The 26,467-nt window shown below is 40.6% G+C and overlaps 1 long non-coding RNA gene across 2 annotated transcripts in view; it reads right to left on the bottom strand.

Annotated features, from left to right (window-relative positions):
* The window catches only part of LOC140728998 (uncharacterized), a 33,930-nt gene that overhangs the window by 7,320 nt on the left and 143 nt on the right, over positions 1–26,467 (bottom strand). The window contains exons 2-3 of one of the 2 annotated variants that reach the window (XR_012099231.1): positions 19,491–19,633; positions 12,080–12,193 (exon numbers count right to left, since the gene is read on the bottom strand). This is a non-coding gene — a long non-coding RNA (uncharacterized lncRNA). Of the gene's footprint in view, positions 1–9,510; positions 12,194–19,490; positions 19,634–26,467 lie in introns of those variants that run through there. The other variant, XR_012099230.1, reaches the window with a different exon arrangement.

The raw sequence follows: 26,467 nt of genomic DNA, 5'->3' as shown, positions 1-26,467 counted from the left end.
ACAATCTTGCTGTTTCCTTAGCACTTTGTCTGTTTTTTTTTAATGACACCGAGTTGCTAGATTGAAGCTCAGCCCAGCACGGATGGAAAGTGTGCAAGGCACTGGCCAGATTCAAACTCAGGATCACTTGCCTTGAAGTCTGGCACTGATGCCACCAAACCATCAGCCAGCATTTTATCGTCTTGCTTATTTTTTATCATATTCCTGGCTACAAAAGGACATGGTGACTCACTACTGACCCTGCTGAGTGTTTCCAACATTTTTTTGATTTGAGTTCTGAAAAGTATGATTGGTTTTTCATTACCTTCTAAAAAGGCCTAGCAAATCACCTCATTGCACAAAAACACTGCAGTACTTCACAACAATTAAACAAATTAAATTAGATGAACCACCTTGTGTTGAGCTGGAAACTCAAAGCAACAACATTACACTCAGCCTTGTTATCTTGTTACCCTTATCACAAGCATCAGGGCACTCATATCTAAATTGGAAGGACAATCCAATCTAAATGGATTGCTCTCATTGCAGCCTGACATCACCTCAGGTTCGCCAACCTCTCTGACTTTTCCAAACAGAAGCAAGATATCCTGTTGATCTCTAACTAATGTCTGGCTCAGTAATCTTCCATGTTATACAGCAGCTGAGAACATGGTATCAAGGACAGAGACAGGAGGGAGGGGACCCTCAATGTCCAAGCATCACATCTAGCTGAGTCCTGAATCACCAACTTCCCATATTGTTTTTGAGGTAAATTACGAAAGAAACAAAATGACTGGGAAAACAACTTGAACTCAGATTCTTTAATCTACCATAGCATGTGAAACAGCCTTCTATGTTCCTTTCCAGTCCTGATGAAGGGTCTCGACCCAAAACGTCGACTGCTAATTCCTCTCCATAGATGTTGCCTGACCTGCTGAGTTCCTCCAGCATTTTGTTTGCGTTACTCTGTGTTCAATTATGTTGATTCAGAACAGATCCACCAAATACAAAACTGTGTATCTGTAAAGTACTAAGAGCTATCAGCAACAACCAAACTATGGCTTGGCATAGCTGTAATGCTCTAACTAGTAGTGAACCAGGAGACCAACCTTAATTCAGTGAAGAGTCAAGAGGAAAGAAGTGCCTGGCTGAAGCACAACATTGAAGTGTCAATGTACTGAAGATACAACACAGATCTAAATGCATGCTGTTGGCAGAACTAAATGATTCTACAGTTAATGAATTAGATTAAATCTAGGCAGTCCTACCACATCAAATGGTCAAGGATAATGTACAATTAAATAACCGCTCATGAATATTGTATATTCAATTATGGTTGAGGCCAGCATGCTTATGCAACTATATATAAGCATAAATGTTAAATTAATGGTCTAATTTGACCTTACCCTGGGGTCCATGTCATCAGACAAGTCAGTCTTCTAATAAATGGATCAACTTATTTTAATATAACTAAGTGTCACGGAAGAAAACAAAGGTAGAACAGTAGATGTAGAGTATATGGATTTCAGCAAGGAATTTGATAAGGTACCCCATGAAAGGCTAAGGAGGCATAGGATCCAAAGGGACCTTGCTTTGTGGATCCAGAATTGGCTTGCCCACAGAAGGCAAAGGGTGGTTGTAGACGGGTTATATTCTGCATGGAGGTTGGTGACCAGTGGTGTGCCTCAGGGATCTGTTTCTGGGACCTCTTCTCTTCATGATTTTTATAAATGATCTGGATGAGGAAGTGGAGGGGATGGGTTAGTAAATTTGCTGATGACACAAAGGTTGGGGGTGTTGTTGATAGTGTGGAGGGCTGTCAGAAATTACAGCAGGACATTGATAGGATGCAAAATTGGGCTGAGAAGTGGCAGATGGAGTTCAATCCAGATAAGTGTGAGGTGGTTCATTTTGGTAGGTCAAATATGATGGCAAAATATAGTATTAATGACAAGACTCTTGGCAGCGTGGAGGATCAGAGGGATCTTGGGGTCCGTGTCCATAGGACACAAAGCTGCTGTGCAGGTCAACTGTGTGGTTAAGAAGGCACATGGTGCATTGGCCTTCATCAATGATGGGATTGCGTTCAAAAGCCGAGAGGTAATGTTACAGCTATATAGGTCCCTGGTCAGACCCCACTTGGAGTACTGTGCTCAGTTCTGGTCACCTAACTACAGGAAGGATGTGGAAACTATAGAAAGGGTGCAGAGAAGATTTACAAGGATGTTTCCTGGATTGGGGAGCATGCCTTATGAGAATAGGTTAGGTGAACTTGGTCTTTTCTCCTTGGAACAACAGAGGATAGGAGGTGACCTGATAGAGGTGTATAAGATGATGAGAGGCATTGATCACGTGGTTAGTCAGAGGCTTTTTCCCAGGGCTGAAATGGCTAGCACGAGAGGGCACAGTTTTAAGGTGCTTGGAAGTAGGCACAGAGATGTCTGTCAGGGGTAGGTTTTTTACGCAGAGAGTGGTGAGTGTGTGGAATGGGCTGCCAGCAACCACAGTAGAGGCGGATACAATAGGGTCTTTTAAGAGACTCTTGGATAGGTACATGGAGCTTAGACAAATAGAGGGCTATGAGTTACCCTAGGTAATTTCTAAAATAAGTGCATGTTCAGCATAGCATTGTGGGCCAAAGGGCCTGTATTATGCCATAGGTTTTCTGTGTTTCTATGTTTTTAATCTAAATAGCTCCACTTAAGGCTAACATGGACACAGAAAACAATGGACTTCCCTGTACTACAAGCTCCAATGATTCCTTGATTTTGAAAGGCAGGAAAATGTGGATATAGAGGATAATATCTCAGGTTAACGTATTGGCCTTTTGGAGGAAAAAAAATCACTGAGTCTTATCAGTCTCCAAGAGGTTCACAACCTTTCATGATTTGGAGGCTTGCATGCCTCAACGACCTGGAGAGCTATGCTGGCTGGAGTCAGGGCTTTACGCTTTAGCTCTTGGTGGGGGTCACCTGTGTCAAACAGGTCAAAGGTTAAAGGCCAGGCAAAGAGTTGTCCACTGGTCCTCCAAGTTTGGGGTTTCAGCTCAGGACTGATATCCCTGACTGGTTAAACAAAATTGTTACGTAAGCAGCAATGAAGAATCCTTCTACATCTGAGTGCGACAGTATTCTCGAGTCTCCACCCAGGACTCGTTTGACTGGTAGTTGTAAAAACTGAGAAGAAGCTACTGAAATGATGAAGTAAGAGTCTTGTCAAGCTTTGGTCAAGAGGGCTATGGATCATTGGTTGTTGCGGCCTTTCAAAACTGAGTTGGATATGATGATGATGCAAGAAAATGGATGAGGTCAAGGACTGGCCAAGATCCTTGTAGTGTTTTTATGTAAGATAGGTAAATGAATCATGGGTGATAAAGAAGTTATATATGTAAATGATAAAGAATGAGTTTGGGAACTAATGACTTTGTCATATGAATGCAGAGTTTAAACATGGCTTGTTGCTCTTAGACCACAGTAGAAGGGCGAAAGTCTCCTCATGTTTTGCAGTTATGATGTCATTAAATCTCAGAAGCAGACATATTCAGAGAGAAATCTTGTAGTTGAGGATTTCCTGGTCATAATCACAGGTATTGCTTAGGCAACTCAGCAAGATTACACAAAGCACACTGCAGATGCTGTGGTGAAATAAACCTGTACAAACAAGCTGGATGAACTCAGCAGGTCGGGCATTACTCCTGATGCAAGCCAATAAATTCATTCGGAGAGGGAGGACCAGTCCACTCAGGTCTTCAAATGAAGACTTACAGTTATTCTACAATAGAATGTTAATTTAAACAAAACTGTTACAAATGAGGATGCAGAGGTGAGCTGCAAGTGTTCTCAGAATAGGTATCCTGATTGAATTACAAAAACTACAAATACTATCAAATTCAAAATGTAAGCATTTCTTTACAGGTAGGCACAACTGCTACGGTTTTAATCTTTAACTAGCTTCCTTAGATGTTCTGACCTCCTCATATGTGTACTAGTCTCTGGGATTGCATTAGTTCCTCATACCAGAGAATATCTGGCTCCCACGAGGGATCAATGTATGTTTGATGACACCACACCACACGATACTCTCAAACAAATGCAGTGACTGGTCATCTACTCTAAGACACTAACTCTTCCAGTACTTCATGTATTGCAAATATCCACCTTATCTCTTCAATAACACAGTTCACTGTAATACAATTATAATCACTTCTGATTTCAATCTCTTTCAAATGTACACAGATAAGAATGAGGAAATTACAGTTTATTTTTTGATAATGTTAAATGAGCAATTTATGTTATTGCAGTCAAAATGCAAAAGTAAATCTGCTGGTGTTGGAAATCTAAAATAGCGTCTAAATAAAAACAGAAAATGCTGCAAAAATAGGCCAAACAGCATTTGTGGAGAGAGAAAGGTAATTACGCTTTAAGTTGACAGTATTCAGAAACAGGAAAGGTTAGAAATCATACATACAGCAACTACAAATTTCTGTATCTCGCGATGCCAGCTTTGTTTTTCTCACATCTCTATATCCTCATTCATTTCCTTGCAATAATGTCTCCTCAGACAGATTTGAAAATGCCTTCACCACTCTCTCTCAGCCTGCATCCTACTCCTGGACTCCATTTCATCACGAATATTCCCTTATCTCAAGCACCACACCTCATTGCAACTTAAAAGTATGTGTGAGTTCTAATTTTTCTGCTTTCTTATGAAAGATGAAATATTAACTTTGTTCCTCTCTTCAGACCTTCCATATATTTTCTGCATTTTCAGGTTTGGTGGTGGTATTGCATTGTATTGCTGGCAGTCTGTTTATCTATTCCAAATCCTTAACAATATTTGGTGAGCATACAAAACCATTGGTAATTATTTACACATTGATATTACTGATATTTCCTGCATAGGTTTCCCTTAGTACTCCTGTATCCTCCAAAGGCATGCTGATAGGTTAATTGGTATATTGCCCCTATGCAGTGGTTGACTGGAGAATCAGATGGCCATGTGATAAGCTGATTGGGTTCCTTCTATAAGAATTAATTGTAAATATGAGTAGTTATAAGTTATAGAGTTAAAAGTTACACAGATTTTTAGTTGCAGAGAAGGGGAGGGGTAAATTAGTCTTGTAAGCATAATGATATATCATGTGTACATTTCAACAAAACACCACTTGTTCTCCTTTTGTAGCTGAGTAACTGTTATGAGTGATGAACAGACCTGATGGTCAATGGGGTGCAGAGTTAACCATTCCCAACCCCCCTTCTGAGAACTACGAACTATTACTGTTGCTCTGCTGCTATTGAGAGAGAGATAAAGCCCAGGCAAGAACATCGGCTACAGATGAGGGGGAGAGAGACTGTTGATTTACTGTATTTTGACTCTTTCCTGGATTATTTACCTTCCACTACAAGGACTTTACTTTGCTCATTAACATTCCTCAGGAGATAGCAGGAGTGGCCTGATTTGATGGACATGGTCATTCACGGTTGACGGATAGCTGAGACCCCGTGAGTGGGGATAAAAGACGGGTCTGGAGAGACACCCTTCAGACACACCAGTGGACACTGACTGAGTGTTGGGAACCCACAGAAAGGTGGGGCCTTCGGAGACCGAACCAGGAGATCGGTCAGTAAAACTCACAGTGTTACAGTAGGGCCGGTGGGGACTTGTGTGTGTGTCCACTCATGCCAGAGTGATGAGTCCACCATAGAAAAATGGTCTAGCTGAAGGACAGAGGGGTCATAACTGAATAGCCACAACGATACGACGGATTAAGAAAGCAACAGAAGGTTTGCCTGTTGTTGCTGTTACATCTCGCTCGCTCTCTCTCTCTCTCCAACGATTTCAATACAACCATAACCACCTCGGCATTTATGAACTGAACTCTATACTTTCCTATGACAATTCATTTACCCCTAGACATCGATAGAGCTTGTTTATTATTGATTATTATTATTCCTACACTTTCAGGTTTATTACTGCTAACTTGTTTTATATGTATATTTGCATTATTGGTATTGTTTTGCTTATTTTACTAATAAACACCTTTAGTTTGGTACCACCAGACTCCAACGGATTCTTCTTTCTCTGCTGGTCAGACACCCAGTTACGGGGTACGTAACAGTAACCAAAATTCATTATTTACTTTTCTTTTGAAGTTCCTAGTTTTCGATAGTTATTATGGAAGTTAGAATTTGCAAGCACTGTCAGTCCTGTTCACAGCCCAACTTCAAATATGTAACAGTCTTATTGAGTGACAGAACTGGTTGGAGAGGCCCTACTCCTGCTCCTGGAATGTTTTTGTTAATACATTGCTGAGGAGACTGATAAGGTAAATGCTAAACTGGGGAATTCCTACATTCTCAAAGAAAGGCATTTTAGGACTGAGACAAGGGGAATTTTATATTCAAAAACTGGTAACACTGACATACATTCAGTGACTACTTTATTAGGTACAGGAGGTAGCTCATTCACTTCAGGGTTCGACATGTTGTGCCATTAGAGATGTTCTTCTGCACACCACTGTTGTAACACATGGTTATTTGATTTCATCTCCTTCCTATCCACTTGAACCAGTCTGCCCATTCTCATCTAATCTCTTTAATTAATAAGGCGTTTTTGTCCACAGAACTGCTGCTCATTGAATGTTTTTTTTGTTTATCACATCATTCTGTACAAACTCTAGAGACTGTTGTGCGTGAAAATCCCAGGAGATCAAGAGTTTCTGAGATATTCAACTCACCCTGTCTGACACCAACAATCATTCTACGATCAGACACGAGGAAATCTGCAGATGCTGGAAAGTCAAACAATACACACAAAATGCTGGTGGAACACAGCAGGCCAGGCAGCATCTATAAGGAGAAGCACTGTCGACTTTTCGGGCTGAGACCCTTCGTCAGGACTAACTGAAAGGAAAGATAGTAAGAGATTTGAAAGAAGTGGGGGGAGGGGGAAATGCGAAATGATAGGAGAAGACCGGAGGGGGTGGGATGAAGCTAAGAGCTGGAAAGGTGATTGGCAAAAGTGATACAGAGCTGAAGAGGGGAAAGGATCATGGGACGGGAGGCCTCAGGAGAAAGAAAGGGGGAGGGGGGAAGCACCAGAGGGAGATGGAGAGCAGGCAAATAACTAAATATGTCAGGGATGGGGTAAGAAGGGGAGGAGGGGCATTAACGGAAGTTAGAGAAGTCAATGTTCATGCCATCAGGTTGGAGGCTACCCAGCAGGTATATAAGGTGTTGTTCCTCCAACCTGAGTTTGGATTCATTTTGACAGTAGAGGAGGCCGTGGATAGACATATCAGAATGGGAATGGGACGTGGAATTAAAATGTGTGTCCACTGGGAGATCCTGCTTTCTCTACGATCAGAGTTATTTAGATCACATTTCTTTCCTATTCTGATGTTTGGTCTGAATAACAACCGAACCTCTTGACCCTGTCTGCATGCTTTAATGCATTGAGTTGCTGCCATATGATTGGTGATTAGATATTAGCATTAACAAGTGAGTGTACATCATAAAGTGGCCTCAGCCACTGACCATATCTCTGGATACAGAGCAAAGCATAATATCAGGGGAGAATCCTGAAATGTGAAGATGAGAAGAAAACAATCCAAGATCATTTAAATGGCAGAGAAGACTCAGAGAATCATATTATCTACTCCCATTTCTATTTCTATGCTTGTGTGGTTACATTCTTGGCTAATATTCAACTGCTCTCTTTTGGATGGTGTTAAAGCAAGGTCTCCTGCTCTCTCTTGTGGGCAGGCTTTGGTACTATTTGCAAAAGATCAAGGAAGCTCCCTTGGTATCCTAGACAACATTTATCGTTCAGCTACATCATTTAAAGTTTATTTGATCATTTATTTCATCAAGGTGTTTTGGGATTCTGATGCATCTATACTGGCCGTCTCACTTCTTGATATTGCAGACTTCAAAAGTAGTCCTTTGGTTCTGAAGAAATTAGGGACATGCTAATGGCATGGAAAGCAATATATAAAGTTTTTTCCGATGATAGCATTATAACACAATGAAGCATTTTGGTATAATTCGCTTGTAATTTAGGCTACTTAGAGGCAAAATGATTATTATAGCCAATTGCTGATGCTGAGCAATGCAGAGGATGGTTAGCATTATTAAAGTCAACTTCAAGTTCAAGTTTATTGTCATTCAATCATGCACATGCATACAGCTAAACAAAATATCAGTTCTCTGGGCCAAGGTGCAAAACACAGTACATAGGGTTACACACAAAACATGTAGTTACACTCCAGCAGGGTGGGGGGTGCGCAGACCATTCAGACAGAGAGTACATGTGTGCTAGGTGGCAGCAGGATGTTAAGAGATCTAACAGCCTGGGGAAAGAAGCAGTTACCCAGCCTAAAAATTCTGGTATCTTCAGTCTGACAGCAGGTGGTAAGGACGGGAGGGTTATCTGACAACACTGTGTACGCAGTGCTTCCGATACATGTGCTGAGTGGTGGGGGGGGGGGGGGGGGGGAGAGACCTTGATGATGTTTTCAGCAATCCTCACCAACCAATACAGGGTTTTGCAATCTGATGCATTGCATTTCCCATACCAGACAGTGATGCAGCTGGTCAGGACAATCTTGATAATGCTCCAGTAGAATGTGGTGAGAATGGAGGAGGGCAGGGGTAAGCCTCGCTTGCCTCAATCTCCTCAGGATGTGGAGGTGCTGCTGTGCTATCTAACTAAAGAGGTGGTGTAGAGGCACCAGGTGAGAGCATGAGTATTGAGCATGCTATGAAACTTGGTGTTCCTGACTCTCTCCATGGAGAAGCTATTGATGTGCAGTAGAGAGTGATCAGCCTGCATCTCCCTGAAGTCCACAATCATCTCTTCAGTCTTGCCCAGAGCTCGGACTGTTCTGATAACACCATTCTACAACCACACTACCCCCTCCCTGTGTGTTTTTTCATCATTGTTACTGATGTAACCAACCGCTGTTGACTGATCAGCGAACTTAATAATGTGGTTAGAACTGGATTTGGCAGTGCAGTCCTATGTTTGCAGTATGAGCAGCAGGGGAGCAACCATGCAGCCCTGGTGGGGGTGATGGTGCTCAGTGTGATGGAGCCAGAGACGTTGTTGCCAATAAGAACTGACTTTGGTCTCTTTGTTAGGAGGTCCAAAATCCAGTTACAGAGAAAGGTATTGAGACCCAACACAGACCGTTTTCTCACCAGCTTCTCACCAGTTGCAGTGAAAGCAGAACTGAAGTCAATGAACTTCTGATATAGGAGACGACATTGTCCAGGTTTGATAGGAATGTGTTAATCTTACCTTATGATCATTGGGCACTACTATTGGAAGTGGCTTGCAGCACAAGCACATAAAATATGGAGACCAGGCATTAATACTTTAGCTCATGTTCATGATTTCAAGAATTAGTATTTAATGGTTTTTAAAATCTTTAGATTTGCTATATTTTCAGAGCCAGCAAGCGGGTAAGGTTTCCAGAAATGATACCAGTTTTAGAAGGATGCCCATTGGCATGTTATTAGAGACTCATTTGAAGATTACATTGACATGACAATGAAGTACATGCATTAGAAATGTTTAAGCATTCATCAAGAGAGATAAAGTTATTCCTTAGCACAATTTATTTCCAAAAAGCAGGACAAGTTCTCTTAATATCTAGCCATTAACACCTTCAGCAAAAGGTAACTTGTAAACTAATGTTCTTTCACTTTCTCCCAGGGGTGAAATAAACACTTATGTTTGATGCCATCTTTGGATAACCTTGCTGAGACTGAAGGTACACACATTCTTAAAAACATCATCTTTTGAAAGATATTTTAGAATGTGCCTTTCCTGCCACAATACATCATAAAGTCTCTGAAATGAAAAGTTGAACAATGCAAACCATACAGGTTCCACATTTGAATCTGTGTCCATGTTGAGTCAGTTGATTTCTATTGGCTGAATGTAGTAGTGGTATAATTGATTTGGTAAATTGGTTTATTAGAGAAAGTGCAGTTCAGGTAGACAAGGATCAAGGATCAACTTTATTCACCATACACATTTAGATTCAGTAGAAAATCCCTGTGGTGTGCTGGCACCACATGCAACAAAAATGGCAACATTAAACAAATATACAGAATGATGAGTTATATAAAATAAAGTTAGAAGCATAGATAGAGAATAAAATATGCATTAATACCATGTATTTATAATGTAAACAGCACTAAAAAGTGGTTTAAAGTGTTTACAGTGACAGAGATAATAGAGGGGGTGGGCACTAATAAGAATGGCTGATCAGATTAACCACCTGGGGAAAGGAACTTTTCAGGTGGCGTGGTTTTTTTTCTGTTTGTTTTAATAGCCCTGCAGCACTTTCCAGAAGGAAGCTTTGGAAAAAGACAGTTTTCTGGGTGGGTAATAATCACAACTTTTTCTCCGTTTCTTTATTCAGGACGCATACAAGTCCTGCAGTGATGGTAGACTGAAGCCAATCACCTTTTTTGATGTCCTGACAGTTTGCTGCATTTTTCATGTATTGTGAGAGGATATTGCACCAAACCAGACAGTGAAGGCTAATGTGAGGATGTTCTCTATGATGGCAGTGTAGAATTGTACCAGTATGTTCTGGGGAAGATGGAATTGTACCAACTGGCACAAGAAGTATATCCTCCGCTGAGCCTTCTTATTAATAGAGGAGATATGGTTCTCCCAGATGAGGTCCAGGAACCTGTATGTTAAAATGGTGCTGTCTGTAGAGTTGTTAATGATGATTGGTTGGAGAAGAGACTCATTTCTCCTGAAGTTGATATACATCTCCACAGTTTTGAGGGCTTTCAGCTCCATATTGTTCAGATTGCACCAGAACACTAGCTTGTTTGCTTCCTGGTGGCATTTGGATTCGTCACCTCTGGTGATTAGTCCTATGACGGTGGTGTCATCTGCAAACTTTATCAGATTAACTTATGGATTGCAGGAAACACAGTCATTGTTATATGGAGAAAATAGGAGAGACAGTAAGGTGCAAGGTCATAATGAGGTATATTGTCAGGTCAAGAGTGCATTTTATCAATTTAGGGAATCATTCAATTGTCTCATAACAGCTGGCTAGAGGGTATCCTAAATCCTGGTGGTATGTGCTTTCATGTACCTTCTGTGTAATAGCAGGGGAAGAAGAGAGAATGTCCAGAGTGGGTGAGATTGCTTGGCTAAGGCAATGAGAAATGTAGATAAAGTCTACGGAGGTGAAGCTGATTTCTGTGATGTGCTGAGCTGTGTCCATAACTCTCTGCAGTTTCTTGCTGTCTTAATAGAGGTGGATAAGAGGTGTACCATACGAGTGGACAGCCAGAGACCTTCTTTTCAGGATGGAAATGGCTATCATAAGAGAGTGCATGTATAAAGTGATTGGAGGAAAGTATGGGGGGGGGGGGGGGTGATTTCAAAAGTCGTTTTTTTTCTACACAGAGAATGGTAGGTATGTGGGATGTGCCGGCAGGGGTGGCGGTACAGATTTGGGACTCAGAAAGAAAAATGGAGGGTATGTGGGAGGGAAGGGTTATATTGATCTTAGAGTAGGTTAAAAAGTTGGCACAACATCATGTACAGGGGCTGTACTGTGTTGTACTTTCTATGTTCTAATACCACACAGCATCCCCAATAATCAACTACTATGGAGAGTTTTTAATCAGAGGAAGCAGAATATAAAGATTCATATAACAAGAAATATCTTATCTGAAACAGTAGATTACAACACTGAATATTTAATCTAGGTGTTAGCTGCAAATCTTTACTTTATTTTCCTGTGACCTATCAGTGAATGTTGAACTGAATATCAAAAAATCTGCAGGTGCTGGAAGTCTGAAATAGAAATAGTAGGCATTCAACATTACAAGAAGCATAGGGGAAGAGAGAAACAGAGTTAATGTTTCAGGTCAAAGGCCCGTCATCAGAACTGAAGAAATGAATATTACAGCGAGGAGGAAGGATGAACAGAACAAAGAAAATATTTATGATGAAGTGTAGATCAAAGTTCTCAGATCACATAATGCCCTTTGAGTCACTGATTAATAGATGAACAAGAACATTTAGAGAGAGAACACAAAATAAAACAAAAACTCACTGGCACCCTGAGAGGGGATCGCAGAAGCTGCTGAAATGTGAATATCGTACATGATCACTGCCCAGGGTATTTCCAGCGTCGTCAGAAAACAAATACAATTGTAGATGCTGGAATCTGAAACAAAAACAGAAAAAGTAGAGAACTTGGTCAACCAAGATACATCTGTTAGAGAGACAAAACAGTGAAAGACCTTTCACCAGAACAAGGAAAAGAGTGACACACACAAAATGCTGGCAGAATTCAGCAGGTCAAGCAGCATCTATAGAAATGAATCAACAGTCAATGTTTTGGGCTAAGACACTTCTTCAGGACTGGAAGGATGGAAGAAGATGCCAGAATAAAAACATGGGGAGGGGAAGGAGGGCTATCTGTCTAGAATGTGATAGGTGAAGCCAAGTGAGTGTGAAAGGTAAATGACTGGGGAAGAATGATCTGTTAGGAGAAAGGGAAGAAGGAGGGGCACCAGGGGAAGGTGATAAGGCTGGTGAGCAGAAGAGGTAAGAGGCTAGAGTGGGGAATACAAGAAGAGGGAAGGGAGAGGGAAAAATTTACTGGAAGGAGAAATTAGTGTTCATGCCATCAGGTTGTAGGCTACTAGATGGAATATGAGATGTTGCTCCTCCATCCTGAGAATGGCCTCATCGTGGCAAAAGAGGAGGCCGTAGACCGACATGTTGTAACAGGAATGTGGATAGGAATTAAAATTGCTGGCTACTGGAAAATTCTGCTTTTGGTGGATGGAGCGGGGGTGTTCGACAAAGTGGTCACCTAATTTACCGTTTACAATTTACAGGGGGAAAAGTTGTGAGGTGTAAGACAAAAGACTACTTAAAGATATAGTAGGTTAACCATATAACAATTACAGCACGGAAACAGGCCGAACGCTTACTCTCACGTAGTCCCACCTACCTGCATTCAACCCATAACCCTCCATTCCTTTCCTGTCCATATACCTATCCAATTTTTTTTTTAAATGACGAAATCGAACCTGCCTCTACCACTTCTAATGGAAGTTTGTTCCACCCAGCTACCACTCTCTGAGTAAAGAAGTTCCCCCTCGTGTTACCCCTAAACTTTTGCCCCTTAACTCTCAACTCATGTCCTCTTGTTTGAATCTCCCCGCTCTCAATGGAAAAAGCATATCCACGTCAACTCTATCTATCCCCCTCATAATTTTAAATACCTCTGTCAAGTCCCCCCTCAACCTTCTACGCTCCAAAGAATAAAGACCTAACTTGTTCAACCTTTCTCTGTAACTTAGGTGCTGAAACCCAGGTAACATTCTAGTAAATCTCCTCTGTACTCTCTCTATTTTGTTGACATCTTTCCTATAATTCGGTGACCAGAACTGTACACAATACTTTAAATTTGGCCTCACCAATGCCTTGTACAATTTTAACATTACATCCCAACTCCTATACTCAATGTTCTGACTTTTAAAGGCCAGCATACCAAAAGCTTTCTTCACCACCCTATCCACATGAGATTCTACCTTCAGGGAACTATGCACCATTATTCCTAGATCATTCTGTTCTATTGCATTCCTCAAAGACCTATCATTTATCATGTATGTCCTATTTTGATCAGTCCTACCAAAATGTAGCACCTCACACTTATCTGCATTAAACTCCATCTGCCATCGCTCAGCCCACTTTTCTAACTGGCCTAAATCTCTCTGCAAGCTTTGAAAACCTACTTCATTATCCACAACGCCACCTACCTTAGTATCATCTGCATACTTACTAATCCAATTTACCACCCCATCATCCAGATCATTAGATAGATAGATAGATAGATAGATAGATACTTTATTCATCCCCATGGGGAAATTCAACTTTTTTCCAATGTCCCATACACTTGTTGTAGCAAAACTAATTACATACAATACTTAACTCAGTAAAAAATATGATATGCATCAAAATCACTATCTCAAAAAGCATTAATAATAGCTTTTAAAAAGTTCTTAAGTCCTGGCGGTAGAATTGTAAAGCCTAATGGCATTGGGGAGTATTGACCTCTTCATCCTGTCTGAGGAGCATTGCATCGATAGTAACCTGTCGCTGAAACTGCTTCTCTGTCTCTGGATGGTGCTATGTAGAGGATGTTCAGAGTTATCCATAATTGACCGTAGCCTACTCAGCGCCCTTCGCTCAGCTACCGATGTTAAACTCTCCAGTACTTTGCCCACGACAGAGCCCGCCTTCCTTACCAGCTTATTAAGACGTGAGGCGTCCCTCTTCTTAATGCTTCCTCCTCAACATGCCACCACAAAGAAGAGGGTGCTCTCCACAACTGACCTATAGAACATCTTCAGCATCTCACTACAGACATTGAATGACGCCAACCTTCTAAGGAAGTACAGTCGACTCTGTGCCTTCCTGCACAAGGCATCTGTGTTGGCAGTCCAGTCTAGCTTCTTGTCTAACTGTACTCCCAGATACTTGTAGGTCTTAACCTGCTCCACACATTCTCCATTAATGATCACTGGCTCCATATGAGGCCTAGATCTCCTAAAGTCCACCACCATCTCCTTGGTCTTGGTGATATTGAGACGCAGGTAGTTTGAGTTGCACCATATCACAAAGTCCTGTATCAGTTTCCTATACTCCTCCTCCTGTCCATTCCTGACACACCCCACTATGGCCGTGTCATCAGCGAACTTCTGCACATGGCAGGACTCCGAGTTATATTGGAAGTCTGATGTGTCATTAATGTATATGACAAACAACATTGGACCCAGTACAGATCCCTGAGGCACACCACTAGTTACCAGCCTCCAACCTGACAAACAGTTAGCCACCACTACTGTCTGGCATCTCCCATCCAGCCACTGTTGAATCCATTTTACTACTTCAATATTAATACCTAACGATTGAACCTTCCTAACTAACCTTCCATGTGGAACCTTGTCAAAGGCCTTACTTAAGTCCATATAGACAACATCCACTGCTTTACTCTCATCAACTTTCCTAGTAACCTCTTCAAAAAATTCAATAAGAATATTAAGGTATATTAAGATGATAAGAAACATGAGTACTAACTGTTAGCAAGGCATTTTAAAGAAATGATGTGAGAAGGGGACACAAGAACAGCAAACAATGAGAGAACAGTTTGTATGAAGTTGAAAAAAATCAATGTTAATTCCAGAAGGGTGCAAAGTGTTTGTACAGGAGACAAAGATGTTTTTCTTAACTATAACCAAATGAACAACATCCTATCTTGTGCCTGTGCAATGTGTTCTGGTATAAAATAAGCACTGAATTTTTCATCTTCAGATCAACTGCTTTCACTATCTAGTTTTTGCTGGGTTAAAATTCTCTCTACTATCATTAAAAGATAACTTGTCAGAAAGGCAGTTACAGCATTCAGAAATAACAACCAATTGTTGATTAATTCAAATGACAGCTTTAAATAAGTAAAATGTGAATGTGTTTGAATTATATTTCAGAATAAGAATCAGAATTGGGTTTATCATCACTGGCATGTGACATGAAATTTGTTAACTTAGCAGCAGCAATTCAATGCAATACATAATTTAGCAGAGAAATAAAATAATAAAAAAAAGTAAACCAATTGTGGTATACATATATTGAATACATTGAAAAAACATACACAAACAGAAATACTGTATATTAAAAAAAGGTGAGGTAGTGTCCAAAGATTCAATGTCCATTTAGGAATCAGATGGCAGAGGGGAAGAAGCTGTTCCTGAGTTGCTGAGTCTGTGCCTTCAGGCTTCTGTATCTGCTACCTAATGGTAATAGTGAGAAAAAGGCATGCCCTGGGTGCTGGAGGTCCTTAATAATGGAAGCTGCCTTTCTGAAACACCGCTCCCTGAAGATGTCCTGGGTACACTGTAGGCTAGTACCCAAGATGGAGCTGACAAGATTTACAACCTTCTGCAGCTCCTTTCAGTTCTGTGCAGTAGCCCCTCCATACCAGACAGTGATGCAGCCTGTCAGAATGCTCTCCACGGTACAGCTTTTGAGTGTATTTGTTGACATACCAAATCTCTTAAAACTCCTAATTAAGTATAGCTGCTGTCTTGCCTTCTTTGTAACTACATTGATATCTTGGGACCAGATTAAATCCTCAGAGATCTTGACACCCAGCAACTTGAAACTGCTCACTCTCTCCACTTCTGATCCCTCTATGAGGAGTGGTATGTGTTCCTTCATCTTACCCTTCTTGAAGTTCACAATCAGCTCTTTCATCTTACTAACATTGGGTGCCAGGTTGTTGCTAAGGCACCACTCCAAAAGTTGGCATATCTCGCTCCTGTAAGCCCTCTCATCACCCGAGATTCTACCAACACTGGTTGTATTGTCAGCAAATTTATAGATGGTACTTGAGCTATGCCTAGCCCCACAGTCATGTGTATATAGAGAGTAGTACGTGGGCTAAGCACACACCCCTGAGGTGCACCAGTGTTGATCGTAAGCGAGTAGGGTACATTATCACCAATCCGCACAGATTGTGGTCTTACGGCTAGGAAGTTGAGGCCCAGGTTTTGCAACTTCTCAATCAGGATTGTGGGAATGATGGTATTAAATGCTGAGCTATAGTCGATGGACAGCATCCTGACATAGGTGTTTGCGTTGTCCAGGTGGATTAAAGCTGTGTGGAGAGCTATTAACATTTCCTTAACATTTCAAACATTACTGCCAGGAAATAAAGCCCACCAAAACAACCTATTTCAGAATGATGTTGGCTCTTTACCCACACACCATTTTTATCTGTCAGTTATAACAAAATCAAAATCATAAAGAGGTTTACGGTATAAGAAGCGACTAAGTCCTATGTGCAAAAATCATTTAATTTCTCTTCTGAAATGATGAGATCTGAAACCTTTACATCAGTAGTGAATAGCTGACTCCATTTCTGGACCATATGGGCTAAAAAATGCAGACAGACTTTAAAGCAGACAAGTGCCAGGTGTTGCACCTCAGTAGGACCAACTAGGGTAGACCTTACTCGGTGAACAGTAGGGCACTGAGGAGTGTGCTAGACAATAGAAATCTGAGAATACAGGTCCATAATTTGTTGAAAGTGGTGTCACAGGTAAATAGTGTTGTAAAGAAGGCTTCTGGCATCTGGTCTTCATAAATCAATGTATTGAGTACAGTAGATGGGATATTATGCTGAAGTTGTTTAGGACATTGTGTGCAGTTTTGGTCAACTACCTACAGGAAAGATGCAAATAAAGTTGAAAAAGCACAGAAAAAATCTACAAGTTTGTTGCTGGGTCTGGAGGATCTGAGTTATAAGGAAAGACTGAATAGGTTAGGACTTTATTCCTTGGAATGTAGAAGATTGAGAGGAGATTTGATAGAGGTATACAAAATTAGATAGGGTAAATGCAAGCAGGCTTTTTCCACTGAGGTTGAGTGAGAATACAACTAGAAGTCATGGCTTAAGGTGAAAGGTGAAAAATTTAAGGGGAATGGGGGGAAACTTTGTTACTCGGGGGTCATGAGAGTGTGGAGCGAACTGCAAGCACAAGTGGTGTGTACAAGCTCAATTTCAACATTTAAAGAGAAGCTTGAAACACAAAAATACAGAATACGTACACAACATTAGAAGAACTCAGCAGGTCAGGCAGCATCTGTGAGAAAAGAGTAGCCAACGTTTCGGGCCGAGACCCTTCATCAGGAATGGGGGGGAAGAGAGGGCCGAAGCCCAGTAATAGAGATAGGGGAGGGGGTAGGGCCTAGAGTCGCCAGGTGGAAACGAGACATGGCTATGGTACCGTGTCTGGGTCAGGATGTGGTTGAAGAGATAGAGAGAGGCAGAGATAACTGAGGGTGGGCAGTGAACGAGGGTCTCACTGAACTCCTATTGAAGAGAAGATTTGAACTTCTTCAGGGTAGGCATACCTCGAAGAGATTAAAGAGAAGTTTGGATAGGTACATGGACAGTAGGGGTATAGAGGGCTCTGGTCTCAGTGCAGTTTGATGGGAGTAGGCAGTTCAAATGGTCTGGCGCTGTCTGGATGGGGTGAATAGCCTTTTTCTGTGCTGTACTCTTCTATGACTCTATGACCCTACAACACTTGCACAAAATGGACAAGTTTAACATTCTCAACAAGAAATGAGACTCCCTATACTTTTGTGAGTATCTCACTTCACACTTAGGAAAGAAAATACCATGCTTTTGAAAAGAACTGTTTTCAAGAACTGTTAAGTCACATAAATAATTCTAGTGCACCACAGATTTGTTCTCCAATCTTCAATGAAAGATAAAAGAAAGCTTTAGAACTAGCACTCACTTAACATTATTTAATTACCTTTATTAAGCTTTGAACAAGCACATACAAAGCAAATATCAATAAATAATAAATTATAATTAAAACTGTAATTATTGGCTTGTTCCACAAAAAAGAAAACAAAGAGAAAAAATAAAAGCATGTGAGTTCTTTTAAAAAGTCCTTGTTTTTGGCTCCTTTATAAGCTATGAATGGGAGTTAACTAAAACTGTCATTCTTTGAAGACTATTCTGTTTAATTCCTCTCTGTTGATGCACTTCTTTTGGTTTCCTCTTTCATTGGTTGCAATTAGAAATTCATATTTGGTCATTTCATTCAATAAACAGCTGCATTTCAAAATCATGACCAATTACAAATTCTGCTTATATTTGGCATTATATTTTGAACTTCCTCGCAAACTTGTTACCAGGGAGATAAGTAACAAGAGACTTCTCATCGTATGCCATTATATACATTGAGACAGTGCAAATATCTGCTTAAACTCTTACTTATGGTGCCCAGTTTCCAAAGGCTGCTAAAAAACTAAAACAAAGCAGATAAATTTCACATTTATAAAATCTAGAACTTACACAAGGCTATATCAATAGTTAACATTTCTGTAATACCAGAGTAATCCTGCTTAGATTATGCATGGATTTTGCATAGATCATGCATAGAATCAGTTTAGATCCACCCACTCTGCACAAAAAAACAATTTATTTATGTGCAATAGCTTTTGTTTCTTCTGTCACTTTATGCCAATCTTATTTCTTTTGTGAGCAATTAAGGGGACCACGATTTTCTTGTGCATGAATCACTTGAAATTAATATGCAGATTCAGCAAGCAATTAGGAAAGTATGTTGTGTCACAGAGTCATAGCATAGTCTGAGTTAAATTGCAAGTGTCGTTCATTGGCTTACTTTCCCGGTTGACCCAACTCCTGCTGACACCTTCACTGTCCACTATCTCACCAAGTTTGTTGTCATCAGCAAACTTACAAATCATGCCACCTACATTCTCATCTGAACCATTACTATGTATGGCGAACCCAGCACTGATCCCTGTGATACACACTGGTCACAGACCTCCAATTAAAAAACCAACCCTTCAATACCACCCTCTGCCTCCTACCTTCAAACAATTTTGTTTCCAATTTTCTTACTTACCTGGATCCCATGTGTTCTCATCTTCCAGACCAGCATAAGATACAGGGTCTTGTTAAAGACCATGTAGTAGACAGTGCATATGGCTCTGCTCCCATCAGTCCTCTGGGTCTCATCTTGTATTCTTATATTGTTCATTACCATATCTGTAATAAGACCATAAGATATAGAAGCAGAAGTAGGCCATTCGGCTCATTGAGTTTGCTCAAACTTTCAATCATGGGCTGATCCAATTCTTCCAGTCATCCCCACTCCCCTGCTTTCACCCCATACCCTTTGATGCCCTGGCTAATCGAGAACCTATCTATCTCTGCCTCAAATGCATCCAATGATATGGCCTCCACAGCCGCTCGTTGCAACAAATTCCACAGATTTACCACCCTCTGACTAAAGTAATTTCACTGCATCTCTGTTCTAAATGGACATCCTTCAATCCTGAAGTCGTGCCCTCTTGTCCTAGACTCCCCTACCATGGGAAATAACTTGGCCATAGTAATATTTTTACAGTACTATCTTTGACTACTTTATAATATCCGAAATTACATGATTTTACTTTTATTAGATGCAGATTATTTTTTCTATGCCCAATATAACTATAATAAACAGGGTTCCAACAGAAAAAAAATTGATTTAGTCACCCATCAACTGATAAGGCAACATCAGAGGGCCAGGCAGCATCTATGGAAAAGTATATAGTCAACATTTTGGGCCAAGACCTATCATCAGGCCTGGCCTGCTGAGTACCTCCGGCATTTTGTGTATGTTGCTTGGATTTCCAGCATCTGCAGATTTTCTTGTTTGTGATTTAACAACTGATAAATGACACTTATCAGGAGGGGATACAATGAATGGAATATGAATTAAATGGGACCTGTAGATCTGACCTATTCTGTTACAAACAATATGGTGAAGTCACCTTTCTTCAGCTATTGCCTGTCATCAACTAATAGGAGCATGTTGAGCCAATACATGTAAGTTGGATATATTTATTTATTAATAGTCTTGTGTAGACGTCCTGTAAACTTGACCTTCTGTTAACTTATAAATTTGATTCCAACTGGACATGCACATGCAGTTCACCTGCAGGCCTCTCTCCCCACACACCTGGTTAGGTTTCCACATGCATTCATCTCTCCCCAAATGGTTTACATTATCACCTCCCTTACTTATCAGATTCCAGCATCAGTCAGTAGCTTTGGTGTTTCTGCATATCACCCTCCAGCAGCTGTCTCAAACTTTCAGCCTTCCTTCCTCCCATTTTGCTCCATCTGCCTCTTTTTTTCCCTCTGCATCTTCTCCAACCTTCAGCCACCTGCTCTGTCTCCCAACTCAAATCTCTCCTTCCCTACCTGTCACCCTTCACTCCTCTTCAGTACCCCCATCACCTTGGGCTCCTGTCACACCATTCCCTCCCTTCTCTTTATACCAGCTATCTCCTTTCTCAACTCTTCAATCTGATTTGATCTGAAATGTTAAAAAATTCTCTCACCTAACGGATATTGCTCGACCCACTGAGCTCCTCCAGCACACTATGTGTTGCTCCAGTATCAGTATAAAGTTAATCCTAGGAATCTGAATTCACTTGTTGGAAGCAGAAAATAAACTTAAAAAGGTTGGGAGGTTAACTAGCCATCCAAGAAGACACACAGCAACTAATTGGTATGAAGGGGTGAGTTCTTTAGATTGTATGTTTATTGACTTATCACTAACAGTTGCTAAACAAGTATGAATCCAAACATTTTCAGTAAAGATATAATTAGCAGTGCAAGAAAAGGAAAATCTGCTATGCCCTACAGCAGCAGTGTAATATAAAAAATTAATTTCACAAATATGTCCTATGCTGTAAGCAGTATCTTTTATTTAAAATTAAAAACAGACATTTGCCTTGGATACCCAATTAAGAATCCTAACAATTTGATCCTTGGTGCATCTCTGGCATTGAATAAGTGAGCCTAGTCAGCTCCCTTAGTAATTTAAATATTATGAAGCTGTGTTTTTCATATTTCTCTGCCAATTTAAATTTACCCTCTGTCAGATGAACATGCTGGGCTTCAGTAAACCTAGCAACTGAAGAAATAAAAAGGTACAGTAGCTGGATCTATGAGATTACTGTATTTTCACATATTGCTGAATGAAGCCTGTCTGATCTACCATCTGCTCTGCCACAGTTGGAAATCCCTATTCCTGCCAATCTTCATTCCCCCACCTCCAACTCTATAACCTTCCCCAATCACTCTGATCTTTAGCACACAATGTCAGATCACTCGATGACTTTTATTGATCTCCTCCACAAGACTTTCATTCGTCCCCTGCCAATGGTTTCCCATCTGCTTTCTATCCTGTGGTTTTTCTGTGCACCCCTGCCCCTGCTCCATACTTCAATCCTGCTGCCAGATTCTATACCTGACTTCCACCTTAGATCTGGACCCTAAATTCACCTTGCTCATTTCTCTTAAACTTTACTCCTCTCACCTAACTGGCTGAGTACTTCCAGCATTTTCTGGTTCAAATTCCAGAATGTGTGTTTAAGTTTATTGATGGTTATGATGCTGTCTACTTTTGTAGAGGTTTCTGCATCTAAAGCTCTCAGCTGTTTCTTAATATCATGTGCCACCAAAATTATTTGAAGAATTGCTCATGTGGTGGGGATCCCAAGTGGAAGTCAAGATGGCTCATCCAATAGCACAACTGGTTGAACATGGTTGCAAGTATTTCAGCCACATTCTTCAGTACTCACATGCTGAACTCACCATTATTGATGATGGGAATATTCTTGGATTTTTCTCTTCCTCATAACTGTTCAATTGTTTATTAGCACTCACAATTGGATATGACAAGAATACAGAGTTTTTATCTCACCAGTTGGTTATGGAATTGTCTGGCTATCTCTTGTATTCCTTTTTCTGTTACCAGGTATTTTTAGGTTTGCCCTCAGCATGCCTTTCTGCATTTGTTATTAAACTAGTGCTGATCCCCTGGCTGGTTGATAATGGCAGAGTGTAGCATATGCTAATCCATGAGGTTATTGGATGTGGAATGCATTGTATGTGGAGGCAGATTGAACTGCAGCCATCAAAAAAGTGCTGGAGAAAATGAGAAAGGGAGAAAGGGAGAAATTTGCAGGGGAGTTTGACTAGCTGCATTGTTTTTAACTAGTATAGTACAGCACAGGAAAAAGCCCTTTGGCCGATATTGTGCCCAAATAATTAAACTAATTATTACTTAACTAAACTAGTCACTTCTGCCCACATAATGTACATGTCCCTCCATTCTCTGCACATTCATGTGCCAATCTAATAGCCTCTTAAACACCTCTATCATATTTGCTTCCACTACTACCCCTGGCAGTGCATTTCAAGGACCCGCTACTCCTCATGCAAATAACTTCTCCCACACATCTCCTTTGAATTCACCCCTCCTCACTCCTCTAATATTAGACACTTGACCCTGGGAGAAAGATACTGGCTGTCTAGTCTATTCATGCCTTTCATAATCTTATTAAACATGTTTCTCTGCTGCTCCAGAGAAAATAATCCAAGTCTGTCCGATGTCTCTTTATAGCACATACCTTCTAATCCAGGCAGCATCCTGCTGAACTTTTTCAGCATCCTCCATATTCTTCCTAAAACAGCGTGACCAGAAATGAACACAATACTCCACATGTGGCCTAACCAGGGTTCTATAAAGCTGCAACGTAGCGTAACTTCCCAAATCATAAACTCAACATCTCTACCAATCGAAGTCAAATACCACACATCTTCACCACCCTGTCAAACTGTACAGCCACTTTCAAAGATCTATGGATTTGAACCCCTAGATATCTCTGTCCATCAACACTACTAAAGGTCCTGCATTATGTTTCCTTACATTTGATCTCCCAAAGTAGAGCATGAAACTCCATCTGCTATTTCTCTGCCTGTATCTGCAAATGATCTGTATCTTACTATATCCTTTGCAATCTTCTAATTTATCCATAACATGACTAATCTTTGTACCACCTACAAACTTTCTAAATACCATCTATATTTTCATCCAGGTCATTTATATATCAATCAATATATCAGGCATAGATGCATCTATCATTGATATATTGGTGAGGACTGGTAGGTTTATTCCTTGTATTGGTTTGCTCACTACCTGCCACAGAAAGGAACTGGAAGCTACATCTTCTATTATGCAAAGGGATCCAAGTGAGCTTGAATGCCAACATACAGATTCAGTAAATGATTGGGAATGCTGATTGTGTCTTAGCCTTTACAGCAGTAAGAATGCCTTATTGTGAGTGAACAAGGTCTTAGTAAAACTGCACCTGAAGTACAGTTTTGGTCATATTACCTAAGAATGGTTTAGTATAGAATCGTGAAGACTTACTGGCCTGATGAAAATCAATAAAATTGCAGGATGTTAGTAGTCGAAGAAAACAGAGGATGCTGGAAACTCAGCAAGGCAGCATCAGTTAACTGATTAAAGATCTTGGGCTTGAAACATTAACTTTGCTTCTCTTTCCACAGATGTTTTCTGACCTGCTGAATATTTCCAGCATTTTCTGTTGTTACTTATTAGATTGATTCTGGGTGTGACAAGTCTGCTATTGAAGGGGAGATTGAGTAGACTAGTTTTGCAGTCTTTAAATTTAGATGTATGACAGTAGATTGCTCTTACAAACTTTTTTTTAAAAAGGCTTGACAGATTACATACAAGGAGGATGTTTCCACTGACTGTGAAATCAAGGGCTGAGGTCATAGTTTGAGAGTAATGTGCAGGCCATTTAAAACTGACATGAGGAGACATTTCTTCACTCAGGGAATGGTGATTTTGGAATTCTCTATCAGTTTGGCTCAGTCAGTATGTTTATTCAAAAGCAAAATCAGTAGATTTGTGTGCATTAATTAATCAAGGGATGTTACTGAAAAATGGCACTTTGGTGAAAGATCAGCCATGATCTTGATTAATTGTAGGGCAGGCTCAAGTGGCCAGGTAGTCTCTACCACAGAGACTGGAGGAGTACAGACATCTCCAGGCAGTCTGCAAGTGGAGTCATGCAAAGATTCCAGTGAGGGTATCAAAGTGCATTGCCCGAGCTGAGGTGGCAAACCTATAGTAACAATTTTGCTGGCATGCGGATTGCAGTGCAGCCCCTCGATTCTTTAACCCCTACCCGTAATAAAAATATACATTATCATTGTTTCTACAGCCAAACGAAAATGAATTCTTTTTTTACAACCCAAAGCAGTGAGATGCTTTCTACAGGAAACGCCTCAAGCATGCTGGTCACCAGCTAGAGTTGAGAGTATTTGTGTCTAGTTGAGAAGACAGCCAGGATTCCCTTCATTATTTGGGACACTAGGCAACTTAATTGGGGCAGTAAGCTGTTGCAGAACAGTTTCCAACTAGCAACAGATACATGAACTTGTATGGCTGTTAGACACTACACCGTGCTTAAGAGCGACCAGTTTTTAAATAACATCCATTGTGTGTGCTTGTGTTCAAAAAGCAGTGATATTGTGTCACTGACAGTTGGCGAGAAATAAGAAGTAACACAATTTAGAATTGTTTTGCTCACTGCAGTTTCAAGCATTCAGGCTTGGTGATGCCAGAAATAGCTGGGAGTGAAAATAAAAAGATTTGACTTCTCAACAAGTCAGAAACTACAAAGAATTTGAAGGCATCAACAATCATCTTAAATGTTACAAAGAAAATGAAGATTGGGAGGATGTAGTCATCAAAAGCATTGTATGAAGGCAGTCCATTATCTGTGCTAATTTTGATCATTTAGTCATTAAAAAGGACATGGCAGTGTGTTAGTTGTCTGTTGTATCCGACGATAATGATGAAACCTGTGCAGGAGAGTTTTCAAAGTATAAAAGCCTACGCATTGAGACAGTTCCACTCTCTCAACCCCTTTAGTCTGGGTCCCATGGTACGAATAATCGTCACAGACTGCAGTCTTCCTTGGTTGCAGTGGATAACCATGACTTCTTCTGTTCCTTATGCCCTTCGCTCTACACAAAGTGTTGCAGGACCGCCTTCTTGGCTGTTGGATCTCACTGTTGATCCAATCTACCCAATCTGCCAGAGCTGACTTCACATGCCAGATCAGACAACTTCCTAATTCTCCAGGGTATGAGGCCCCCTGGCTACCCTCACCTCATTTAGCTTGCTTGTCAAAATGGTGTACAGTACTAGAGTGAGGCTGCAGTCACATGCAAACCGTTGAGAGCTGAGTGGCTGGTGGGGACCAAAGATTAGTGAGCTACCCCAGAGTGAACACAAAAAGCCCCTTCACCAGAGGTACTACCCCTCCCTGGACACCCCATACATGGCAACAAACACTGGATGGATTCCTCTGTCAATAACAATTAGGAACTAATACACAGTTTTACTGTACTGTAGTGTTCTAATTTGTTCTGTATTTCACTTAAATACATAATTAATTATTAAGTTAAACGATAGCTTGTCTTCTTATAGCTTTTAACTATTTCCATGAAAATTCAGCTAATTAAGGCAGCTATTTAATCGGGCCAAAATATGCTGGTGTCACAATGAACCGGAATCCACTGTATTTATATCTTCTGCCCGAAGGTAGGAAGGAGGGAGGGAGGAGAATAACCAGGCTGGGAATGAGTCTTTGATTATGTTAGACGGCAGTGGGAAATACTGTCAATAAGCAATCAATATTAATACAACAATGCATCCAAAGTCTTTTCATAGTTCTTAAAGATATAAGAACTATATACATTACTCAATCTCTAATTCATATTGGCTTCTGGAACAGCAAAGTGATTTAGGAAATAAGACAAGTAAAAACTGCAGACGGTGGAATCTGGAGCACCACTAGAAAATACAACCCCCGAGAAAACGAAACCTGTGATAACTACCCTCAATAACAAATGCTTCACATTAACGCTGGAAATCGCCATTTCCGTAAACCTTAAAACATCGTCTTTCTATTTAAGCACATCCTAAAACTTAAAGTATTC

The sequence above is a fragment of the Hemitrygon akajei genome, chromosome 6 (assembly GCF_048418815.1).
Source record: "Hemitrygon akajei chromosome 6, sHemAka1.3, whole genome shotgun sequence".
Lineage (NCBI taxonomy): Eukaryota > Metazoa > Chordata > Chondrichthyes > Myliobatiformes > Dasyatidae > Hemitrygon > Hemitrygon akajei.
This window is presented reverse-complemented; position numbering and strand designations above follow the sequence as displayed.